Genomic DNA, 23,998 nt, shown 5'->3' on the forward strand with positions numbered 1-23,998 from the left:
GGAACAGTTAGAGATTGATCGAGGCTGTCTATCAGCTGTCTTTAACTTACAGCCTCTGTATTCAAGGAGCTGACAAAATACACATCGAGAGTTTCCAAGAGACTATGGATATGGGTGATTTTATCTCTCCTTGTGAACTAGTTGGGCCCAAGTTTCAAACAGCTTTGGACACCTACTTACTGAAAAAAATAGTCCTTAAAGTACTAAAAGTCTTAGGTAAGCTTTGAAAGAACAGACTTGTAAACAAACACATATGCCAGTATCATCCTTCCATCTTGGGGAGAAGTTAAAAGTTTTGTAACAAAAAACAACCTGAAACACAACCTAGATATCTATGGGAGTCACTGATCACTCTGATGTACGCACATTCAGCATTCATTTCAGTGTAAAGAGTTTGCTACAATAGCCTCCCACTCAGATCTTCAGAGGTGGAGTCTGGTGATAAGTGCTCTGCTGGGAGTTGCTGTTATCAAATAGTGCAGGTCACACATCGCTTACTGGAAAACCCCAGCCTGCTTCTGGTGCATTGGTTCCCAATTCTGAATGCTGCTGCCCAATGATAGATCTGTTTTCATAGGAATTTGGAGAAAAGAGAAGGGGAGAATAGTAAACAAATACCAGAAAACTCCAATGTTCACTGAATGAAAATGGGAGTATTTGCTGTGTTTTTTTATGTTGCAAATATATATGCATATATATATGTACATACATATACATATACATACATATACATGTGTATATATATATATATATATAGTTACAAATGATTGAAAGAACCCAAATATGATAAATATCTGGAAGTCTCCCCTCTGAGTCTAACAGCTAAGAGGCATTGCTCTTGCATCACTAGCATAGGGCATGGTTTTAGCTTAGGTGATTTCAGGAGTTTCTGCCTCTAGCCTTGAGCTTATGCAAGGAGAGGAGAACATAGAAGCAACGTAGAATGAAAAGTAATTCCAAATTAGACACAGTGGCTGGTGAAGCAATGAACCAAGAGACAAACACCCACGCAGACATTTCAGATGGTAGAAGTGCATCTTGCGCTCTATGGAAATCTCCTGTTGTGCTGCAAAACCCCATGCTGCTCGCAGAGCTTCACTGCAGCTCACTGGTAATGGGTCTGAATTCTCAACAGCCAAACAATCAGAATCATTACCTTGAGCATGTGCCAGACCACAACTATTTGCAAACTAATATCTCAAAGAAAATAGTCAGTGATTATAATTACCCTTCAAAATTATACTCATCATTGGCAGACACTGATTAGCTTTCATTTTACAGATTATTTGAAAATGAGTTACAGACAATACTTCTTGCTAATTTCCAAGGAAGATAATGGGAACCTTTTAAGTAACCTCTTGCCACAGTTGTACGTATGAGCTGATAAATGGCTGTCACAAACTTGGCATTTCACATTTTCCTGGATTTTATGCTAGTGTTGAATTTTGGTTTTGCACATTTGGATTTTGAATTTCAGATCTTTATTTCAAATTAAAAGTTAAAGATCTCTATTTGAACCTTGCATTGGTATTGTCCTTTACTAAGATCCGTACCGGTAGTATACTAACTTAGATGGTGAGATTTCATGTCAAATACTCCCCCTCCCCCTCCCCTCCCCTCTCCTTCCCCTTCCCTTCCTCTTCCCTTCCCTTTCTCTTTCCTTTTCCTCTCTCTTTCTTCTATTTCTTGTACTTACTTACCTACATTCCATTTTAATTAAAGCAAATTGTACATGACAAAATTTGAAGTATTTGTTTTCAATTTTTTCTCCCAAAGCATATTTGTCTTGAAGGGACTGAAAAACTAGGCAAGACCTTTAAAACATAAACTTGACTATTTAACAACTCTATTAATGATTTACACTTATTTAAAGTAGCTAATATCTTTAAAATATTTATCTCTTTTACTGTTCTGGCAGAATTAGAACATTCTGATGATTCATTCGTGTTCATCTACAGTGGATAATTTGACTGTGCCTATTTCCATCAAAATATTATCTGCAGAATATTGCATTCATTATTATTTCAGATGGTGTTCCATGTTTCAGCAGAATTTGCTATTCTCCATATTGCCTGTATTATTCTAAGTCTGCTTTTCATCTGGAGAGTGAATGATGTTTTGTAATCTCAAAGCCAAAAAAAAATGAGCAGAGCAGGGGCAGTGTTTAAGTTAGTTTGGGTTTTAATTTGCCGCACTGCACACATATTTCAAATGTTGCCATAAGCAAAACTTGTTCATGCACTACAAGGCATTTCATTCACTTACAAATAATGGAATAGAAGGGAAAAAAAGAAAAAGATAGCAGAAAAACAGCATGAATTAGTTACAAAATTCAGAGAGGTAGGGGTGGGAGTTAGAAAGAAAAAAGAAATACTATTCGATGTACAATATGTTTATTTATCTCTGAAAAATATTACGTCTTATTCAGCCCTACAACCATATAAAATGTTCATGTTTGTGATTCTCTTCTCTCCTCTTGCCTATCTGTCTTATCTTTCCTTTATTCTATCCCTGGTCCAATGATCCCAGTTACCACTAATGTAATTATTTCCATCGTTTATAATCATGTCATAGCTTTGTACTTGCACCTGAGTAAGTAACGAAAGGGATAGAAAATTTCTGTAGCTTCTGTATCCTTGTAACTTCTACCTTTCAGAACTCTGGAATATAAACTCTGTAGTAGACCACCAGAGAAAAATCACTGTCTTCCAAAGATTTCTGTCAGATTTTAGTCAATCACTATTTGTACAAAAAGTGAGCCTGGGCTACATCAAATTTCTGGTGGCTAAGACAATATGCTAGTTCATTGATTACTCATGATATTGTCAATCTCACAGTTAATAAAAAATAAACAAGTTAAGAAATGAAATTATCTCTTCATCTAAGGAGAGGAGTTGTTCTCTAGTTGGTTGGTTAGTTTTCCTTAACTAAGTGACTTCAGAATTCCATGTTCGGTTCAGAGAATATTGTGCTTGCTAGCACTGTATACATCTAAGATTAAATTTTGCTGGCATAACCAGCATTCTGAAACACGCTTATAAAATTAAAAATAGTACTGCTGTTTTGCTAATACTGGACACTTCAGTATCCCAAAAATTCTTTGACATGTTTTATGTACTAACTACATTAATTTTTGAGAGTTCAGATGTTAAAAATGAATCCCCTTTTCTTCTTTAGGACCAAGAAATAAAATATGTGCTAGAACTTTACATGATAAGTAAAAACTGTGCTAGGCTGTGACTTCTAATTAAAGTATATTACTACTCTTCACCATTGTAGTGATGTAGCAGAAGCTTCATCTCCCAGTATGCATAATGATTAAAACACTTCCATCTAAGCCACTGCTTATGCAAATGGTTCATATCCTTTTGTACTTAAGCTTTTTTCACTTACAATAGGCAGTCTTTTTTTAATATATGAAGTAGTCAGTTTATTCTTGAGTATGTTCAAAGGAACATAATCTGAAATGCCAGTACAGAATTTCTGAACAAACTGGCTTCTACATTTTGTTTGGGCCACTTATTTGAAAACTCAGTTTTCAAAAAAACAAAACTTGGGAAGGACATTTATAAAATCTGATTAAAGAAAATTCAGTTTCAGCTACCACTCAGGAACTGACAGAAAGTCCACTATTAGTCAGAATGATAATGCATCTTTTATTGTGAAAACAATATAAGATGACTATTCTGAAGAACAAAATTACTACATATTTTTTCTTTCATTTTAGAGGTGCTACATTTAATGCAGAAAATAGAACTTATTGGTGGAGTACCTGGGCCAAAATAGTTATTGTGCTCAGTACCATAAGAGTTCAGATTTTTTGATATAATAAATGCTGAAAGAACTTCTGTATTGAGAATATGTATGAGCAGAATTTATTTCAGTAGTTACATTTTGCTTAAGGTGGGAAGGATGTATTTATTATATATGATTATTAATAATAGTAAAGTTTAGAAGCTGTATCATGATTTACCTTTTGCATAAAAAATAATAATTTCATGTACATTTGCTGTTTTCTGAATTGTTAATAAGGAACAACATAGAAACAAAGAGGATCTTTCTGAATCAGATTATTTTTGTTCATTCATTCATCCATTCAAAAGACTGAAATGCATTATATATACATACATATATACTCCTTAAATCAGGGAATGGAACTCAACTCAAGAAAAAAAGTTTATTTTGACAGAGATTCATGTTATCTGTTTCCAGTCAAAGCAACTATCTTTGCTGCAGCTGAGCAGTTTCAACAAAAGGAAAATGCCCCTTAATAATCTGTTGACTCACACGCTGTCCTATGAGTTGATAGATACCAAGGTCTGTGCCTGTTCTGAAGACTTCTCTGACCACTATCTCACAGTGATAGAGAGCAATGTAATTTTTTATTCAGGTTCCGAACTTCAGACATGCTTTTGAAAAAAGTAAGCATTGGCCTGTTTGGAGAATGCCTCATTTTGAAATCCTAGCTATACTAAATGTGAAATATGCTCTGTGCATAATTCACTAACCAAGACATATTTCTTGGTTTTAATGACTGTTGATTATTTATCCTGCTTAATAAGAAGTAAACTTGCTCTTCAATGCTGTAGGAGAAAGGTCAAAGGAGAAGGGGCATTTGGCATTTCTATGATATTTTCTTTTGCTCTAGAAATAAATATAGTACAGATAATTCTCATGAAAACAATACAGAATGGGAACATACCCCAGGCAATATGTATGGATATATTAAGAATAGTAAAAGGCAAAAACATGGTACTAAAAGGAATAATGGAGATTTAGTACAGCTTTCCCATATTAAGAAATCTAAAACAGGCTGGCTTAATATTTAACAAAATCAAGTGGTGTTCCTATCATCTTTCCTGTTAAAAACATGTAAGCCTTTCAAATTTCTCCATTTCTGTCATAGTGTGAACCATGATCAATGTTAACTGGCAGTATGAACCTCTGCAAGCTTGTGTTAAAATAAGCAAGCAAAAAAGGTCAATGCAATCTTCTGCAGAGAGCTATCACAAGATAAAGCAAGGAGGTAATGTTCCCAGTCCAGCCTTACATAGATTGTGCTATTCCTGCATAAATTGAAGAAAAAATGGAGAGCTCCCAGAGATTATCTCAAATAGTCAGAAAGAAGCGATAGAGTGAGAAGTAACACAAAAGTATTAACACAAAAGGAGAGTTAAACATATATTAAGTGGTTATTGGTATTTTAAAAGGTGAAGAGAGAGAGCATAGTAAGAACAAAATGAAAAAAGGGATCATCATTATCAGGAGAAACAAATATTCAAACTTAGTATAAATACCAGAAGACGAGGGAGGTAAAAAAAAAAAACAAAAAAAAAACCAAAAAAACAACCCTACAATATAAACTGGAACTACTGAGCAAGTGCTTTTGAAAACTCTCGCAAAACACAGCAATAGACGTTCTGAAAAAATCTAAATCACTTCGGGTAAAAATAGTATTCTTCAGCTTGTTGTACTTCCTAAGTGATCTTAAAACTGAAATAATGAAATGCACTTATAGTTCCATATGAAGTATATATTTTCCTCAGTTAGCTAAACTATGCTGTGAGGACAGAATAAAATCTGAGTCCGGGGCCAATATGGTGTGTGCAAACTGTCATATTATATTTATAAATATATTTATATTCGTGGTAGGTGGACTGTTGAACTAGATGATCATGGAGGCCTTTTCCAACTTCTGTGATTCTGTGGTTCAAACCACAGATGTTCTGTGGGCCGAACTATCTCACTGAACAACCTGCTATTATTAATTGCAAGACCTACTATGTGACCTCTGTGTTTTATATTGTTCTTTTATTTTTAATTTTTGGCAGCTTCTGGCTTTGGGATCTTAGCAGAAACTCCTTTGTTCCCATCTTCCGGGCCTTGCCAGCAGATAAGAGGAAGCAGGGATGCCCATCTGCATCCTGTTTTTCACAGGACAGGATGGATCATTCCCCAGTTTTCCCATACCAAGCTGGAGCTATTTAGTCACAGGCCAGATCTTCCACCAGTAAACACTCCTGAGCACTCTCTTCTGGAGGCAAGCACCTCTGGAGGAAGGGGCTTTCAAATGTCCACAAAGTGATGTTGTCACACGGTAGCACCCATCACTTGCCTCCTCAATAAATCCGTTGGAGTCTTATCACAAGAAATACCTCAGGAAGAAAACTTTGAGCCAAAAAGCAAAGAAAGACTCTCACACAGACTAGATAGTCTCAGAGGTCTTTTCCAGCCATACCAATTCTGTGATTCTATGAAACACCTACGCACACACACACACCTTGATCATATTAATTAGTTACTATCTTAAACCAGTGTAAGAAATTCTGTTTACAGTGAAAATCATCCTAGTGAAAAATTGTGTGAAAGATTACATTTTTACTACAGATGTTTTGTTATTTTCAGGACAAATTTCAAGCCACTTTATCTGCATTGAAAAGATTTCTTAACATTTAATTTAAAGGACACTCTGAGCTTACTGAAAAAAGTGAGTCAAAGTCAACTGAAATTACAGTCTCTCCAATGCACTTGAAATTAGAGGTCACCAACATTTATGTGTACTGTTTAAAACAAAATTTATCATAAATTATGAATGCAGATACCACTTTGTGCTTTACTGAACACTGAATTGTGCCTTTATATAAATGCTAGTATCTTTTTGTTATAACAGCATATGTCCTCTCGCTTATTAAAAGTCTGTCTAAAATGAATAGGGGAGGAGGATTAATTTAGATATTTCAGTCTGTAAATTTTAACAGCACATTAGGGTAGCTCCTGAGCTATGAAACTTATCGCCTGTATGTGCCAACAAAGCAATACTGGGTGATATAAACTCTGCAAAAACCCATCCTAAGTTTATAGTCCTCACAGATCCAAAAGCCTCCTTCACTGTGCGCTAAAAGATGGCTGTCAATCAAAAAGATTAAGCTCTCCTACATCATATCAAACACAATGCTCTTCATAATGAAAATTGGAAACACCCAATCTGATAAATCATTCCCTTATAGGATGCCATACATATCAGTTCAGTAAGTCCACAGATGTAGGACAAACTAAAAGAAGTCAGTCAGGTATATTCTCACATGAAAAGAAGAAATAAAAAAAAAAGTTTAAAAGATTCATTAAAAAGACAAAGATAAATTTCACGCTACAGGCAAGCATAGATATAGTGAGCATTACTTAGCTTTCCAAGCCCTGTAAGAATTGTATAGCCTGAGCTTTCATGCTTCTGTTACTGCTAAAAAAGTGTTGTGGAATGCCACGAGTCAAGGTCTTCGTTGGAACAATCTGGTATATTCTGATTTTTAAGTAATTTGTTTTCTTATACTCAACTATAGCTAAGGAGGTTAAAATGAGAACATTACTTTGAATTAGAGAAAGGAAAGAGCACGATGAGTGTTTACTAGATATACAGGTTGTTTTCTTGTTTATTCTTGTGTAATGCTAATTTAGCAATTACTCTGCTTGCATCTGATTTGAATATTACCTCATCATAATTTTATCTTTTACTATAATAGACATCCATTTACTTAGAAATAAATACTGCCTTTGGTCAGGTTAGTTCTGGTTCAAGCAATATCATTCACACATGCCTTGTATAGTTCTTTCACATGAGCTGGTCTGAAATAATCTAATCAAACGCATCTCTAAACTGGCACATAACAGAACTGCATAGCACCATACACTCTGCCAAACAGCCTTGTTTTGTAAATACATTCTGCAATCAAAAATGTACTGTAGCTCCTTGTGTAGAAAGAAATTAAGGACACAATGGAACTGTGCCCAAAATGATACAGAGAGTCAGATGTGACCTCAAGAAGGATATTTACCTCTTTTATTCCCAAGTTTTACCAATCTCCACTACGGTGCAGTTGCCATTGTGCTCTTAATAAGATTTCTGCCAGTGGAGTTTGCAACATTCAGTGCTTAGTGATACTTTTATCTTCACAGGACAGTGCATTTGCTTTGGGTATGAAAAATTTCTTTAATTAGAAGCTGAACTATAATGTCAAACCACTTCTCTTAGAAAAGAGCAACAGAGGTGCTAAATACAGAATGTGCTCCACTGCACGTAAGCACTTAGTGGTCTTCTCAATTTATTTTCCAGAAATAAGAAATAAAAACCTGTGCAATAAAATGACAGAGAGCCATTTGACTAGGAACTGTAGCTCTCTAGTGACATTAACAACACATATCACCTGCAGCTCCAGCTAGTGCCCCTCCCCTGATAATCTCTTCACAGGAAACTCAAATAACTACTAAACTGCAATAATACCAATTAGAATCTTATGCTTCCTTGTTTGATCTTCCTGAAATACTATTCATATCATGTTTCATGCATGAAATAAAATACTTGCCCAAATGGAAACAAAATTAGACCACCTGCTTTGGAGAAAGTGATTTTAACGAAAATCATTTACAACTGGCAGTGGAAAACAGGCAAGAGATCTAGACTAAAGAGCCAGAGTGAATTTTCACTGTTAAATCCATAGCTGCACTTTTTGTTTTGCATGTCACAGAAACTTCAGCATCCAGCAAACATAAGTCACAGTGCATTTTCCTGAACTCTCTGGAAATACATCTATACATAACATTTCCTGTAGCTACTGAGTGAGCCTTGGGCTCTGTTTGACAGAGAAGGTGGTGACTGAAGCATGCCTACAGGGATGGTTTCAGCTGCAGGCACACATAAAAGACAGCCTAGTGCTGCTCAAAGCACACTTTATGTAAGGTCATCAACTTACCTGCGAAGGATAGTGATTTCACCTGTTGAGAATTCAAAAACTATATTCCAGTCATAAGTGAGTAAATAAGTTATTCTTTCAGTGCTGTTTCTACTATGTTGGATTTTATTCCATGTGTTTTTAATGAATTAGGATTGAAATAACAGTAAGTGAGCAGTAAGAGCATAATATACAAATGCAACTACGTAGTCTGAAAACACTATAGAGGTTTTCTTTTTGGAAAATCTTTTTCAAATCAGAAATCACTTTTTTAGGCCTATGTAGTGTATTGCTAAACTGAAAATGTGTATATTAGAACTACTAAAAACAGAATTTTCCTTCATTATTTCTAATCCTACAAAACTATAATGGTTTATTAAGATCACTCATGAAACTAATTTTCAGTACATACAGAAAATGGAGTAAAGAATACAAGCTTATTCTTCCATTCAGATTTAAAAATCACATACATTGAGCTGGGCAAAGACAGCTCAGGTAAAATCTCAAAGTATTAACTTCAGTAAAATCTGTAATTCTTCATTTGCTATTTTTCTTCGAGTTAAAAGAAAAAGATTTGTGTGTGCGTTTCTGTCTAAAGAACTGACTACCACAAACATAAGCCATTAAGCTGGTTCACGGCTTCATACCGTATAAATAGAGGAACAAAGTTTCTGATAAAAGCCCTTTACTACAACTATCCAGTTGAAACAATCCTTCAGTAAGGAAACTATTAGACCTTTCCCCTTCAATGGTTCACAACATCAAATCCCATCTTTCCTACAAATAAATTAACAACAACAACATAGGTTTTTTGTTTTTTAAATGAGAAAAAAAAGCAAAACTAAAGAGGCAGAATGTCAAACTGTTTGATTTGACTGCATTTACCAGGCAATCTCACCAACTCAAAGGACGGTTGGGAATTACAGACCATAGAGCAAAGCAAATGCAAATGCAAATTCTGTAGCTTCACCTTTTTTCTTTGACTAATATTAAATACCTAGAGCTGCACTTACAGATTGATAAGCCATCAATTAAAGGACCATGACTTTCCAGGTATGTAAATGTATGGGAAATTATTGCTATTATGAACATAGCACTACTAGTAAGAAGAAGTAGATCATAGAGTCAACTGACTATTAATATAGTACTTGGTTTTGAAAACCTTGATCAGTTTAATGAAGATTTTTTTTTTAAAAAAGGACAGATTAGAGAAGCTAGTAACAAGCTGGGAAAGTATGAGAATATTTTTTTTAACATATGAGGCTTATCTTACAAGTGAAGAAACACCTCTTTCTGAATGTGTTTTGAGAAAAGCATCTGTCAGTTTGAAAACAGAAATGTAACTATTTCTGATCTATGAAAAGGAAGCAATTAATATTGACATATACAAGGAATGATTTTTATGAAGCATAAATATGTCTTGGTGATGCAAATAAAGATTGTGAAAAAGGTAGAACAATGTGATATTCTTTTCCCGAATCATCAAATAATTCTAAATAAGAAGACGGGATTTTAATGACAAAAGATTTTTTTTTAAGTGTATAAATAAGGCCAGAGTGCCAGTTAAAGAAGAAAATTTTGGAGAATTAGTATGCCTCCGTTCTGTTTTACCTATCAAAGTGTTATAAAGAGAGTGTGTGTCACAAGTGTAATAAGTTAAGCAATTTTACTTATCGAACTAGCCAAAAATGAGAGAAAGAAATCTACCAGCCTGCTAGTACATGGTCTTCACTTTAACTTCCAATTTCTGGCTCATTTTAATATATTAAATTGCTTCAGGGCTTCTGTAGGCAGTATAACAGAAAATGTTAACTCAAACTATTTCACTCTTCTCCTGTATCTTGAGGGCAAGTTTTGAAGTAGTTTCTGAACTAATCTGTGAACCTCAGTTCTGGTGTCAGTCACGAACTTATGAAGTTTTTATTGAAGGTGTTTTTCACACAGCTGTCCTCTTCTCACATGGTCTCAGGACAGGACTGAGGTAGAGTTGCTAAAGCAACTTCAAAAATTCTTCAATAAATCACAAGTGCCAAAAAAACTTGTTCCATAATGTTGACTACATATTTATTCACAGAATCACAGAATGGCCAGGGTTGGAAGGGACATCAAGAATCATGAATCTCCAATCCCCTGCCACAGGCAGGGCCACCAACCTCCCCATTTAATACTAGACCAGGCTGCCCACAGCCCCATTTAGTCTGGCCTTGAACACCTCCAGGGATGGGGCATCCACAGCCTCTCTGGGCAGCCTGTTCCAGCACCTCACCATAGATACACCCAATTATTCATTCAAAGCATAGGGATCAACACAACAAAAACAAAACCTGTCTTCTCTCTCGTATTTTTCAAATGAGTAGATACAGGTGATTCTTACTCTGTGGTTTGTTTTATAATGATTTTTACTAAACCATTTTATATGCAATTCTTTAAAATTATTTAATTGTTAGAACATTGTCTTCAAAACAGGCTACTGTTTGGCAGAAATTTTTATTGCTCTTAACATACAAGAATTTTTTAAAAAATAAGGAGAATTTTACCCAAGAACATGTAGGAAGCCACTTAGTGCTTTACTTAGGAAGCCCATCTGAGACAATTAACCGGCATATGAACAAATATAGGGTTCATACAACCCTTGCCTGCTTGCAAAAGAAGAGGAAGCAATGCTCAGATAATTACAATTTCTGTTCCCCTGATAATGAGAAAAGAATATCACAGACCTCATCTTAGGAAGTCTGCTTCCTAAAAATCAGAAGGTTAGCATCAGCAGCACTTCACTCTTTCACAATACTCAATAATATTTCATATTCCTTCCTATGAGATACTCATGCCTAATACAAGCAGACTACACCTATTGCTTCATGCAGTTCCACAGGTCTCCCTATGCAGAAGACTTTTTGCCTGCTGCCAGCAGCTTGTCCATGCTATTGTTACATTCAGACCAGCGCTCTTGCCCAGGCCAGTACCACAAAGTATTCTGAGTTGCTGGTAGCGCTAAACAAGGATACATTACTGAAATGTTCATCTCCAGCTGAGCTGGGCACTTGGTACATCTGTGTATACAAACAAGTGCACAGACAGGAGGAACAATAGCAAATATTGCCCGCCATTAAAGCAATAACCTTTTCTTACAGTTAAAGGCAGAGGAGACAAGTTCCGAAGCATGTGCTGAATATTTGCTTGTTTTTGATAAAGATAACCAGTTATTGCTCATTTAAGGATCCATTTTTGTTAGGAAAAATAGTACATGATTACAGCAGTAATTTTGTTCCATAGAAATGTGTTAACAAACTTTAACAACAAGGAATAACTCATGAATATTCAACCTTTTGGCTTACCTGGGCCACATTTAGCAAATGGACATTGTCTTGGGCTGCATATATGTATGCCGCTCCAGAAGTGATTCTTCTATTTATGTTCATGGAAACTACAACAGAGAGCACAATAACACTATTCAGTAGAGCAGATTACTTACTGCAAAACACTATTTCTCAACTATTTTTCATAGTCCTCACCATTACCTATGCATTTTCACCAGTGATGAACAGGAACCTACATGCCATGCCCATAACAATCTGTACCAGCAAAGGAGACCTACTGTCACCACTGCTGAAAAACACCACTCACATCCTCACATTCACTGTTTAGCTGCCATAAACATTCCACAAGCATTGGTGATGTCAGTGGGTGCAATTTTTTTCTGCATAGAAGAATTCAATTACAAATCTTTCTTTCATACATGCTTCCACGTCAGACCTCATTCTGCCATCTGTCAAACATCAAAAACATGTAACAGGTTATTGCTGGGAAGCTTCAACCTCTATTGCCATACCACAGACATCCACCTCTGACATCATAGGTCAACATAGTAAAATAGGAGGAATTACCTTCAGAACAGCCTTCATATATATAGATACATATTAAATTACATATACACATACAAATACCTAACAAAAACTTTTTCTTTAACATGAAAAATAACATATTTTTCTATTTATAACATATGTGCTGTGTTCTCTGTTGTGACAAATGAAATGACTAGGGATTCAAAAAATAATGAAAAGCTATGTATTTTAAATAATCTGATGGTTTGAGGACATTCTCTAAATTCTAGGACTGAGTCAAATTATTCAAATCTGATTCTTTATTATTATTTGAGTCATTAATATCCAGAGGAGACTTTTATTCACACATCCACTCTACAGCAGAAGAGTCTTTGTCATGTACATTCAAGTTTTGAATGTTGTTTCTGTCATGGGAAGGAGTCGCCAAAGCTTTGTACAAGTCATGAGGCTGTGTTATGTCTCCCCACCATAGAGCAGTTTTCTTACAAGACTAAGCATCTGGACTCCGCTCCCTCCTAACGTGCTTTGTTCCGTGATAAATTAATCTGTTTAATTACTGTATGAAAAGCATCTACCTTTCCTCCACCTCTAAATACTACCAGTATGTTGTGTTGCAGTGTACAAATATAACAAATATTCAGCCCATTCAGGCAGTAAAGAGATCAAAGCTCTGGAATTCACCTACCATATATTCACTCTGATTGCTCCAAGATAAAGTAGTATCAGAAGTTTCCCCCCCTTTCAAAGATGCTGAGAAACACAATTACTCTTTAATCTGGGTTTTGAATTGGGGAAACAAGGAAAAGAACTAAGCAGTAAAATAATAGAAATGCCACTGACAATGGAAAGTCATTATCAATAAATTAAAATAGAAATGCAGATAATTCAGAAGCTTTCAAATAGCTATTTGATTACAGGTTCAACGGATATTTATCTAGTAAATTGAGTGAGTGAATCCTCAATATACTACGCTTTATTTAATGTACTTATGATGCATTTTCTTCTCATGACAGTTAAGTAACACATTTCAAATAGTATCTTAGTGGACCTAATTGCAGGCTGTCAGTGAAATTAACATCAGACTGGAGTAACTTTTTGTTACATATGAGTAACATATGAATGACAAATTCATATATATCTTAAACCACTTAATCATTGACTGCCTGGAAATAGCAATTGGGTTGCTTAGTGGCACCAATATATTTTCTCATAATAATCTCTAAAAGACCAAATTCCATCAGGAACTGAAAGAATAGGAAACAATTTATAGACCTGAAAGGTCATACATCCTTATTCCAATACTCTGCAGGTATACTATAGTCATTATAGGGACCAAAATTTACTTCCACTAAAATACTTATGTTACAAGAAATTACTCCAAATTTAAATTTAGGTAACAGTTTCATCTTAAGAAGGGAATTTAAAACATTTCTTTGTAACCTAAGTGAAAGGTCTGTGGGTGGAACAGTCTCTGTGCAGTCAATGTGGATTTCCTTCTGGAGAGTGATTGAGTCACTCTTAAGTGGTTTTTGAGGAGGGTGATTTCTGAGTTGATTCAGTGAAGCTCATGAGGCGCAGACAAGACTACACCATTGTTTTTCAGGTGCTTTCAGTCTGCTAAAAGATGAGCACAAGAAGCACACTTACATTTATGGGAATACATGAAAAATTATCAACTATCACACTTGTTGAAGACAAGAGTTTTGATTATATACTAAAAACAAATAACATCATGCAATTATTTGCATTTCAGCCTTTTAAAATTAAGCATGGGATGAAACACTAATTGATTTATTTAAATCAAAGCTATGCTTTGAGAAGGTTGTCTAATTTTGCTCTTGACTCCAAAGCTCTTTGTAATTTCTTCAGATTGATTTAACCTGCAAAGCCTTAGTTCTCACTTCACACAGAAAGTGACAGCACTTGACACATCAAAAAAGCTTTTTCTTTCCTATTAAAGTACTCTTTCTGTTTTGAGGACCAGAAGTAGATGGGTGGTATCCTCCAGATTTTGATCATTGTAATTATTCAAGCTGTCTGCACTACAGCTAAATATTAGAACAACATGAAAATAATAATAATAATAATAATTTAAAAAAACACATACTAAACAAATAAAAAACACCGAACTAACAAACTTCCTACATACTCAAATCCAAACTATAAAGCAAACCCACAGTTTCTCTCCTCTGACTTGAACTCTTCTGTCTCCAATATCATTTCAGTGTCTGACACTGGAAGTTAAGGCATATTTCAAATAAAAACAGTAGGGAATATAGTGAAGAAGTGACATAATTAAAAGCTTAAGTTTAGCTCATAATTAATTCTTCTTGATTTTTTGTTATTACCTCAAGCAAGGAAGGAATTTGAGGGCTGAACAGCTGGAACTCTAGAGAATGCAAAACATCCTTACATGGATTTTGTTCTCTCTCACATCTCATTTGTTCCCATGATGGGTCAATCCATCTTTAGATGCTTAGGGCCAAATCATATACATGGAAGTTTGTGAAGCAGATGATGCTAAGGAGAGGTAAGGAAAAGACTGGTGTAAACTTCTATTAGATTCAAAGCTGTAGTACTGTCTGCAATTGTAAAGTGTACAATCATAATGCTGGACAATTCATGTTGCTATGGTACTATTTTTTGAAGGGCAGAAGCTGAGAGGAAGAGTTGACAAAAAAAAAATTATTAATCTGGAAGAAACATAAGGTGTAAAAGGCAGAATCTGGTACACTGTATTAAGGAGTCTAAAGTTTTGTCTGAGAAGTTAATGCACTACCTCCTTCAGCAAATTATCCCCACTTCCCCACTGGAGATTATTGTCGTCTCAGGTCTGCTGGCATCATCAAACATGCACCTTTCTGTAACATTTTTGTCAAATGGGAAAAAAAAGTATCAATCTTCCTCTTGAAAGCATTTAGATTCACACAGATAGCTTTGACAGAATGAGGCTATATCAACAACACATGTACTTCTGTTGACAGATTTGAGGAGGCAGGGAACATTGGTGACAAAGCAGGTGTAAGGAGGTGCAGGCAGCAGTATCTTAGGCTGCCACAGTACAACTGCAACAAAAAGTTCTCTGTAAACACAGCCAAAGAGGCAGCACCACCTTCCCATCTTTATCAGTGACATCAACAGGGGGATGGAGTGCACCCTCAGCAAGTTTATAAATGACACCAAGCTATGTGGTGCAGTCAGCACACCCAAGGGATATGATGCCATCCAGAGATACTCAGGCTCGAGCAGTAGGCCCAGGCAAAATTCATGAAGTTCAAGAAATCTAAGTGCATGGTCTTACACCTGGCAACCCTCACTATCAATATAAGCTGGAAGATAAAAGGATGGAGTACAGCTCTGCCAAAAAGGTCTTGGGGGTAGTGATGGATGGGAAGCTGGACGTGATCCAACCATGTGCCCTTGCAGCTCAGAAAGCCAACCATACCATGGACTGCATCAAAAGAAGTTTGGCCAGCAGGGTGAGGGAGGTGATCCTGCCCCTTTGCTCTGCACTAGTGAGACCTCACCTGGAGTATTGTGTCCAGATGTGGAGTCACAGGAAAGACATAGACCTGCTGGAGCACATCCATAACACAACAGCCATGAGTGTATATGAATTGCGCTCTTTCAAAACAGAGATCATTTCTAATCCTTCAATGACAAATTGTTTCTCAATAAAACAAACAGTAGCATTTTTAACTAATCTTCACTCTTTTATGATGTTTACCTATCTCTGAAAAGTCTGGATTCTCTTAAGTGTGAATAATTTATTCAGTTTTTCAGGCACTGCTCTGTACACTATTTTAATGAAAACTGTTCCAAATTATTCTGCTCCTGACCTCTCCCATGATGAATGAGCCCTGCTTTGATCAACCATCTCATGCAATGTCAACAAACTTATCAAGCATGTAAGATAAAAGTATCCTCTGCAGTCCTCACTTAAGTCTTGTAGCTACCACTGATGGTACATTAGTCATAAAGTAGAGAATCCCAGCTTCCTAAACATTGTCTTGTGACTGCTGCCAGCTCCCCAACAGCTTGTCCTGAAATCCTGTCTGGAGTTGCAGCTTTATATTAAGTGGTGTTGTTAACTGGCCATTCAAGAATGTGATCTTCAAATATAATTTTCAGACCAAAATATTAAGATAAAGTGAAATCAGCTAGAAGATGCTCACAGGATAATATATAATCAAAAGAAAATGTTCAGTAGTTACCACAAGAGTAGTTTCACATCCACTTTAAAATACATGGCAAAAATTATCAATAGAGATTTCTAACATGGCTTACACCTTTCTTGTTCTAATAGCAGAATATTTTAAAATGAAGGCAGTAGGCTGTAGAATATTTCAAAAGCATAAACAACTTCCATAATGAGGCTTTGTCTACATTAGGTACAACACTGTTTAAGCAATCCAGTTTACAGAAATAATCCTGATTATGCTTAACACAGAGACATTCTATACTTCATTAAATGTACTGTTCTTATGTTATTATCTTAAACAAGTTTAATGAACTGAGTTTCTAAAACTGAAGTAAAATGCCTAAAATAAACTGGAACTCAAGTCTTGCAAGTGAGGAAGTGAAAATTTCACCAGAATCATACGTCAAGCTTTTCAGCTATACGTTGAACTGACTTTGCATGTAGAATTAAAATATGATGGTCCCAACAATAAACTGACTTAAACTGTTGAATTGCATTTCAGGTAGAAAACCTCGACAGAGTTTGTCAGGAAAAGCAATGTTACTTCTCCAAAAGTTGTTCTACCAATTTGAATAGTGTTTTTATTTCCTAGTAGTTATTTTGTTAAAGCTGTATAGAATTCCTAAACAGTGGTTGGAGCATGTGTAATTTTTTACTACAAAGGCTTATGAATTATCTGATTATCACCCAGCAGTTCATGTTTTGGGGTTCAGTGTGTGGTCTGTTTATATGTCTCAGTAAGACCAGAGTTAGCAAATCAGTTTCTTACAGTAGAGAGCATAATTCTTGTCTCAGTATGAACCTGTAATTTATCAGAATTAAAACATATAATAAATGCAGGAAGTTGCTTATATTCAGAACTTCACATCAAACCAGTTGCAAGGATTTAACTCCCACTACATAAGTTCAACAACAACTTCACTGGGGAAGACTTGGAAAGACTTTGGACTGGAAGCTGATCAAGAACAAGATCTTCAGTGCAGGTCCCCTATCTTACCAGACTTCTCAGACTTAATCACATCTCTGTCCACCACAGATCAACCCAGACCATAAACTGATTATCTTCTTGTTAAAATCTACCAGATCTTTTGGCAGTCTTTCCTGGTATGCCTAAATCAATTAGGATTGTGGCTATTTTCTGGACTGCTTCTGACAAAAGTGGTATAATAATAGCTGTATATCAAGCCAGGATATATCAGGTGAACCTGATGGCTCCTGATGGCTACAACTCAGCAGCAGAAACTTCCTGCCTCATGCAGGCTGCCATCACCTTCCTGTGGTAAAGCCTGTGATAAGACAGGGTCAAAATCTTAAGACTCATTTATCATTTGGGATTTGATATCCTACGTAGTTGTTCAAAGCTGGTACTAAGACTTGAATGTAAGTCTACACAGCTACAGCTTCGGTCGCTTAAGTTCTTTAATGTGTTTTCGTGAATTATTTTCTAAAAGACTTTTACTATGCTACTAAAAATGAAATGTTGTGTCCTTTATTTCCAGATTTACACTTCACAAAAAACAAACAAACAAACAAACAAACAACAACAACAAACAAAAAACAAAAAAACAAAACAGGAAGCTTTAACGCATCTGAATAATGTAACAGTTCCCTGTTAAGCTGCAGAGATAGTTATAGTTTCACACTCAGACAACTAATAACTGTCCCCATGGGAATAGTTTGGCTAAGGTGTTTATACATAAAAGCCTGAGAAATAGCTCACAAACATATTAATCAAAATTATTCATGTACTAAATGAATTTTAGGGCAATTTTCAAATCTATAACTCAATTTTAATTTCTCAATTTCGAGTTACTGTGCCGTTAATATGAAATTTACTTTTTGATTCAAACAACAATTAATGAGCTCCTTTCCCGTCTCTCAAAGCTGGTTTGACAGATTTGGTTTCCTTTGTTTGAATGTATATGAGAGTTTATATGAAGGTTTAGAAGGGTCTTTAATATATGTGCATGTATCAAAGGAATAATTGAGAAGTACTATGAAGAAAGATGTGTGCCGCATCACTCTTTTTAGACTTTCTTCAGTACTTTATATCTAGGGATCTTAATATCTAAGTAAAATGCTTTCTCTTTAACAGGTCAGGAGACAAACAAAAGGAGGTTGAACAAGATCGCTATCAGGACTAGTGTCATAAAGTCTGGACTGGCTTATAATGATTAAATCTTTCTGCATATGAAGTTCAGATCCCAGTTTTCTTGAATCTATGTGATTTTCTGAAGAAAAAGTAGATAATATTCACAAGTGAGCACTTTGGAGTGTTTAGCATTATGTATGTGATATTAAACGTCAAACACTTAACTATTGTGGAGCTGCACCTGGGCTGATTTTGACTAACTTGCCTGGGTAAATGGTACATAGTTAATAGAAATTGCAGCTGCTAAAATGCTTTCCGTCTATGTTTTTCTTTCTTTCTTTCTTTTTTGTTTTTTGTTTTGTTTGGGTTCATTTTTGTCTTTTTTTTTTTTTTTAAGTTTTGTGTGCCAAATGTATTAAAATATGGTAGTATGTAAGCACTATATTATGCATTGTCTTGAGAGTTATTATTATTTCCTTTAAAGTTGTTCCCTTAAATAGTATTATTTAATAGGAAATACTGGACTAAAAGAACTTATGTCTACATTTTTGTGTCCAGAATTAAAATACTCTGGGTAAATTGTGTTATTTAGCTGAGTGAATGGAGCTAGGGAATTGAGAAGAAAAAAAAAAAAAGAATTCAGCTAGAGGCAGTAGTCATGAAATAGTTCATCATTATTGTGAAGTTGTAGTCTAAAGAGCTGCTGGCAAGACAGTGACATTCAAAATGTGAAATATCCTTGCCTTCAGCCCTTAAAAGTTTTTTTTTGTTTTGTTTTGTTTTTTGTTGTTGTTGTTTTTTTTTAACACAGAAATTGTTAGGTTTGTTGTTGTGTGTGTGCACTGCTTTTGTTTTTGTTGAATCAATACAGTTTTGGATATTTTTCACATTTTACAAATCTTTTTTATTATTATTTTAGTTAACCTTAAATAAAAAATACATATGAAATCTATTAAAGTAAAAATACTTTTTTTTTTTAAACTTGTCTTTGGTTTATAAAATAGAGACAATGAGCTAATAAACTACCATTCAGTAATTATGTTTTACAATTTAGGCAAAGAATTACCACAGTTTAGACATATGCTAAATCTTTGTTGAAGATATATTAGTATATTTTGGTATATTTAGTGTATTTATCAACTTAAAGATATTCCTTGATTGGCAGATAACACTTATGTCAAAGGTTGTGACTCAGTTTCAAAAATATGGGCTTTTACCTCATCTCCAACTCAGATCTCCCTTCCATAGATACGAACAGTATAGAGATATGATATGAGTTCTTGAAATTCATATCATTTATTTGCTTGAAGAATAGGTTAAATGTCATTCTAGTCTCATGAAGTGTAAAGTATGTCTCTGAAGGACAGTATGAGAAGCCACTTCTCACTCCCTTTCTCACCTTGCATAAGAAAGAGGCGGATTTCCCACAGACAGTGTAACAGATAGAAAAAAAAGAACCTTAATACAAAACAAACAAGCAAACCCAAGAACAAAACAAAAAGCAACAACAACAAAAAAAAAACAGGAACTAAATGTCAAGATGAACATCGACAAGTGTAGAAGCAGTGAGTACACACTAGCAGTGTTAAAGCTTTGCTGAGGGAATCTTCACTCTTGTTCTCAGTTGATAAGCATGTACTTGGTACAGATGACAGTCACCAATGACAGCTTGGGGAACCGCAGCTTCCCATTTTAGAAAAATGTGACAGCTGTCAAAATAACTGAAATGACAATTACCAGTACTGTTTTAGTTCAGCATTGTCACAAAGCCAAGAAATAGCCCACTCCCAATTTCAGTGCAAATTTAGAAGCTTCCTTCAGTATGCACAAAACACATTTTCCATTTTTTATTTCATGGTAGCACCTCTTTCTCTGCATTACAACTTTCCACCTTGTTGCCTTTTACAACTTTCTGCTGAGGATATGTAGCAATCAGAAAGGTCAGCACGGTGGAAGGCTAAAAAAAAAAAAAAAAAAGCACTCACCCATCTCTGAAGATCATGTCACAGAGGAAAAACACCACAAGAGAGGGATCTCCAACCAGAAATCCTACCCCAGTGGCAGTCAGACTCCACCCCTTCCAGTCACACAGCTGAATTGCCTTCACTTGTGCTCCCAGGCATGACCAGGTTTTTTCCTCGGCGATTAATCAGAGGTTCAGGCTGTAACTCAACAGTTACTATACAGGACCTTAGCTCCATTACTGGTAATCTTTGTTCTGGGATGCCTCACAGATGACAGCTCTTCTGTGCCTTCGAATAAGCTCCCTCAGATACTGCCCCTCTCTATCTCCTGGTGCCAGGAGACATATATATATATATATATATATATTTTTTTTTTCTCTTATATAGGAGAAAAAGAGGCTGAGATCTGTTTTCACTGCCACAAAGACTCTTTAACCCTCACCTCCCACTCCAGTTTTCTCTCCTGCAAGACTGATTTCTGCATCAGTTTGTGAAAAAAGAAACAGACCTCTGTCCTCCATCACTGAGCTCCTTAATAGAGCTCCCCTCATGGACAAATGACAAGTAAAGTAAAACGATTCTTTACAGTTATGTGGAACAAGATTTGCCATGAACTTACAAAAATACTGACATTGATATCTATTCATCTAGCAGGTGCACATGTGAGGGATCCCTGATATTATTTAAGTATTGCAAAGGTAGTAAGTAAGTCTCAAATATAATATAGAAATTTCAGATTGTACATTTAAGAACAATTTTGTGGGGGAAAAAACAACAAACACAGCAGTTATGTGAATTAATTTTTCTTTCTTTCTTTCATCCTGAGCTATATGTTCTTGAGTATGTGAAACTTAGGAGACGTTATAGCTTCTTTTCTTGCATTAGAAGATAGAGAAAAAAAGAGGAGGGCTGGAAACACAGTTACTGGCATATATTTAAGGAGATCAGCAGGTAAGAAACTATGGAAGTGATGCTTCCATATTGGGAATATTGAATATTGAATATTCACAGTCTTTCAGGATACCCACTTCTTTAGATACTTTCAATATTATTATATTTTTTATCTTTAATCTTTCTAGTCAAGTAGACTCAAAAAGTATCAAAGCAGACTGGATCCCTCACGAAGTAGAACAGAAGGGCATTCACCTGGCAGAACTGATGTTCAGTACCAGTAGACAATTATGATAAAATATTTAAAAATGTAGTGATGTATAAATGCTCTCATTCTCATGCAGTCCTTTTGTTCTCTCTTCATGGCCCAATTAATAATCAATTATTTGAAATGAGAGTAGAAGAGCTTTAATTCCCCTTTGTCTGAGGACAACTTGTAGCTCCTGAACAGTACTTCAAGTTGAAAGTTCTGTGGAGGAAGAATTTTCCCAGCCCCTGTAAAGCAGCTTAATTACAAGACTGCTATTTGTTGCCTTCATTATTTTTTTCTGTGAGTTGACTATGGAGTGTAGATATGTCATGTAAGAGTTTGGATTTGTTGAGAAATAGCATGGCTGAAAGTAAGATGTTCTAGCCTTTGATGCTCTACTGCACATAGTTTTCCATAGACCTCACTTGTGGTCTGATAATGGACTTTCAGCAGTGAAAGCTGGATTCTTGGCCCATAAGGAAATACTTCTCCTCTTAGTTGTATACCAGGTATGTGTGAGCCACTCTCACTTGAGTCTCAGGCCACAGGAAGGCTTCTGCTGTCTGTTTCATAGGACAGCCCCACTGAGAAATTGTGGAGAACAGCTCTGTCCACAAAATCTCTTAAACTGAGGTTTTCTGATAAGTTGACTTCTACTACCTACTTGCTATGATTGCTTGGAGGACAGGACTCTGATGAGTTGTTCAGTGGAGCAAGGCCAATCAAGTTCCACAAATACTTTTACCTATGTTCCTGCTCTTCCACCCAGAGTGATCTTCCACCTCAATTCATAACAACTCCCATATATGTCTAGGTCAGAAAAATAATCATTCTAAAAGGCTAAGGTTGGCAAATTAATGGCAGAATAAGGTCTTGTGCAATATGTGTATCAGAGAAGCCAACTGGTCACATACCTAACAAAGAACCAAACCTGTGAGCAGTTCAAACCTTAAATGTAAGTAGTATTTAAAAAATATAAGATCTTAAAGAGCCTGTCAGTTTTGTGCATAGACCTTACGTTACTGACAAAATGTTTTGTGTATTTATATGTTAGCATACTTTACATGATACATAGCATAGAATCATAGAGTGGGTTGGGTAGCAAAGGACCTTAAAGGTCATTTAGTTCTACCTCCCCTGACAAGGGTAGGGACGCCCTTTCCTGCTGGAAAACGCAGCATTTCTGAGCAAGTAAGAGCAACAGATTCAAGACATATATGGGATTTCTTTATGTTTGTTTTTGTCTAACAGAGAACTAAGTGCATTCCTGTGGAAGAGTTTCTTTCATTATAGGGTAATAACAAGACATCAACTGTTAGGATGGGTGCTTTACCTGTAAATGTTAGTTTCATTGTCTCCTCAGAAGAGTCTGAATTTTTGTTATCTATCAACTTTTGACACACAAAACAAACAAAAAAACCTTACATATTACTGATATTAATTATCAAAATAAAACTTATATTGGGTTTACATGACAAGGTTTTGGTAGTGAAGTTTTCCTCTGTGAGAAGAGTCCATGAGCTGCCTCACATCAGATCAGAGCCACATCCAGCTGGCTCCAAAAGAAACTTACTGTAGGCCAGAGCTGAGCCACAAGCAACAATGGCTACTTCTATGAGATATCATATCTAAGAAAGGGAAAAACAACTGGACAATGGCAGACAGAACAGTAATGGAGTGAGAAAATATGAGAGAAACAGTCCTCAGACACCACTGTCAGTGCAAAATGGCAGGAGGGGCTCCAGTTGTGGAGCAGAAGCATCCTGCAGCCCAGGAGAGACCCATGCTGGAGCAGAGTGTTCCCCTGCAGCCCTTGGGCACCATGTGGACCAGAAATCCACGTGCAGCTCCATGGGATGCAACCTCTTTCAGGCCTCATAATCTCTCTACACTGAATTTGTTTTGCCTGTGATGGTAATTAGTGAGCAATTTCCCTATCCTTATCTCAACCTCTTAGCCTTTTTTCATCATATTTTCTTCCTCTCTCCTCTTGAGGAGAGAGAGTAAAAGAACAATATGGAAGAATTTAGTGACT

At 35.9% G+C, this 23,998-nt stretch overlaps 1 long non-coding RNA gene across 1 annotated transcript; it reads right to left on the bottom strand.

The window, feature by feature from the left end:
• Positions 1–261: 261 nt before the first annotated feature.
• Positions 262–20,925, bottom strand: LOC149918961 (uncharacterized). Its single transcript, XR_016464683.1, has 3 exons — positions 20,844–20,925; positions 12,059–12,147; positions 262–565 (listed from the first exon to the last, which is right to left on the bottom strand). It is a non-coding gene; the product is annotated as an uncharacterized LOC149918961 (long non-coding RNA).
• Between the last annotated feature and the right edge of the window lie 3,073 nt (positions 20,926–23,998).

The sequence above is a fragment of the Phasianus colchicus genome, chromosome 2, assembly GCF_987193195.1.
Source record: "Phasianus colchicus chromosome 2, bPhaCol1.hap1.1, whole genome shotgun sequence".
In the NCBI taxonomy this organism is placed as follows: Eukaryota; Metazoa; Chordata; class Aves; order Galliformes; family Phasianidae; genus Phasianus; species Phasianus colchicus.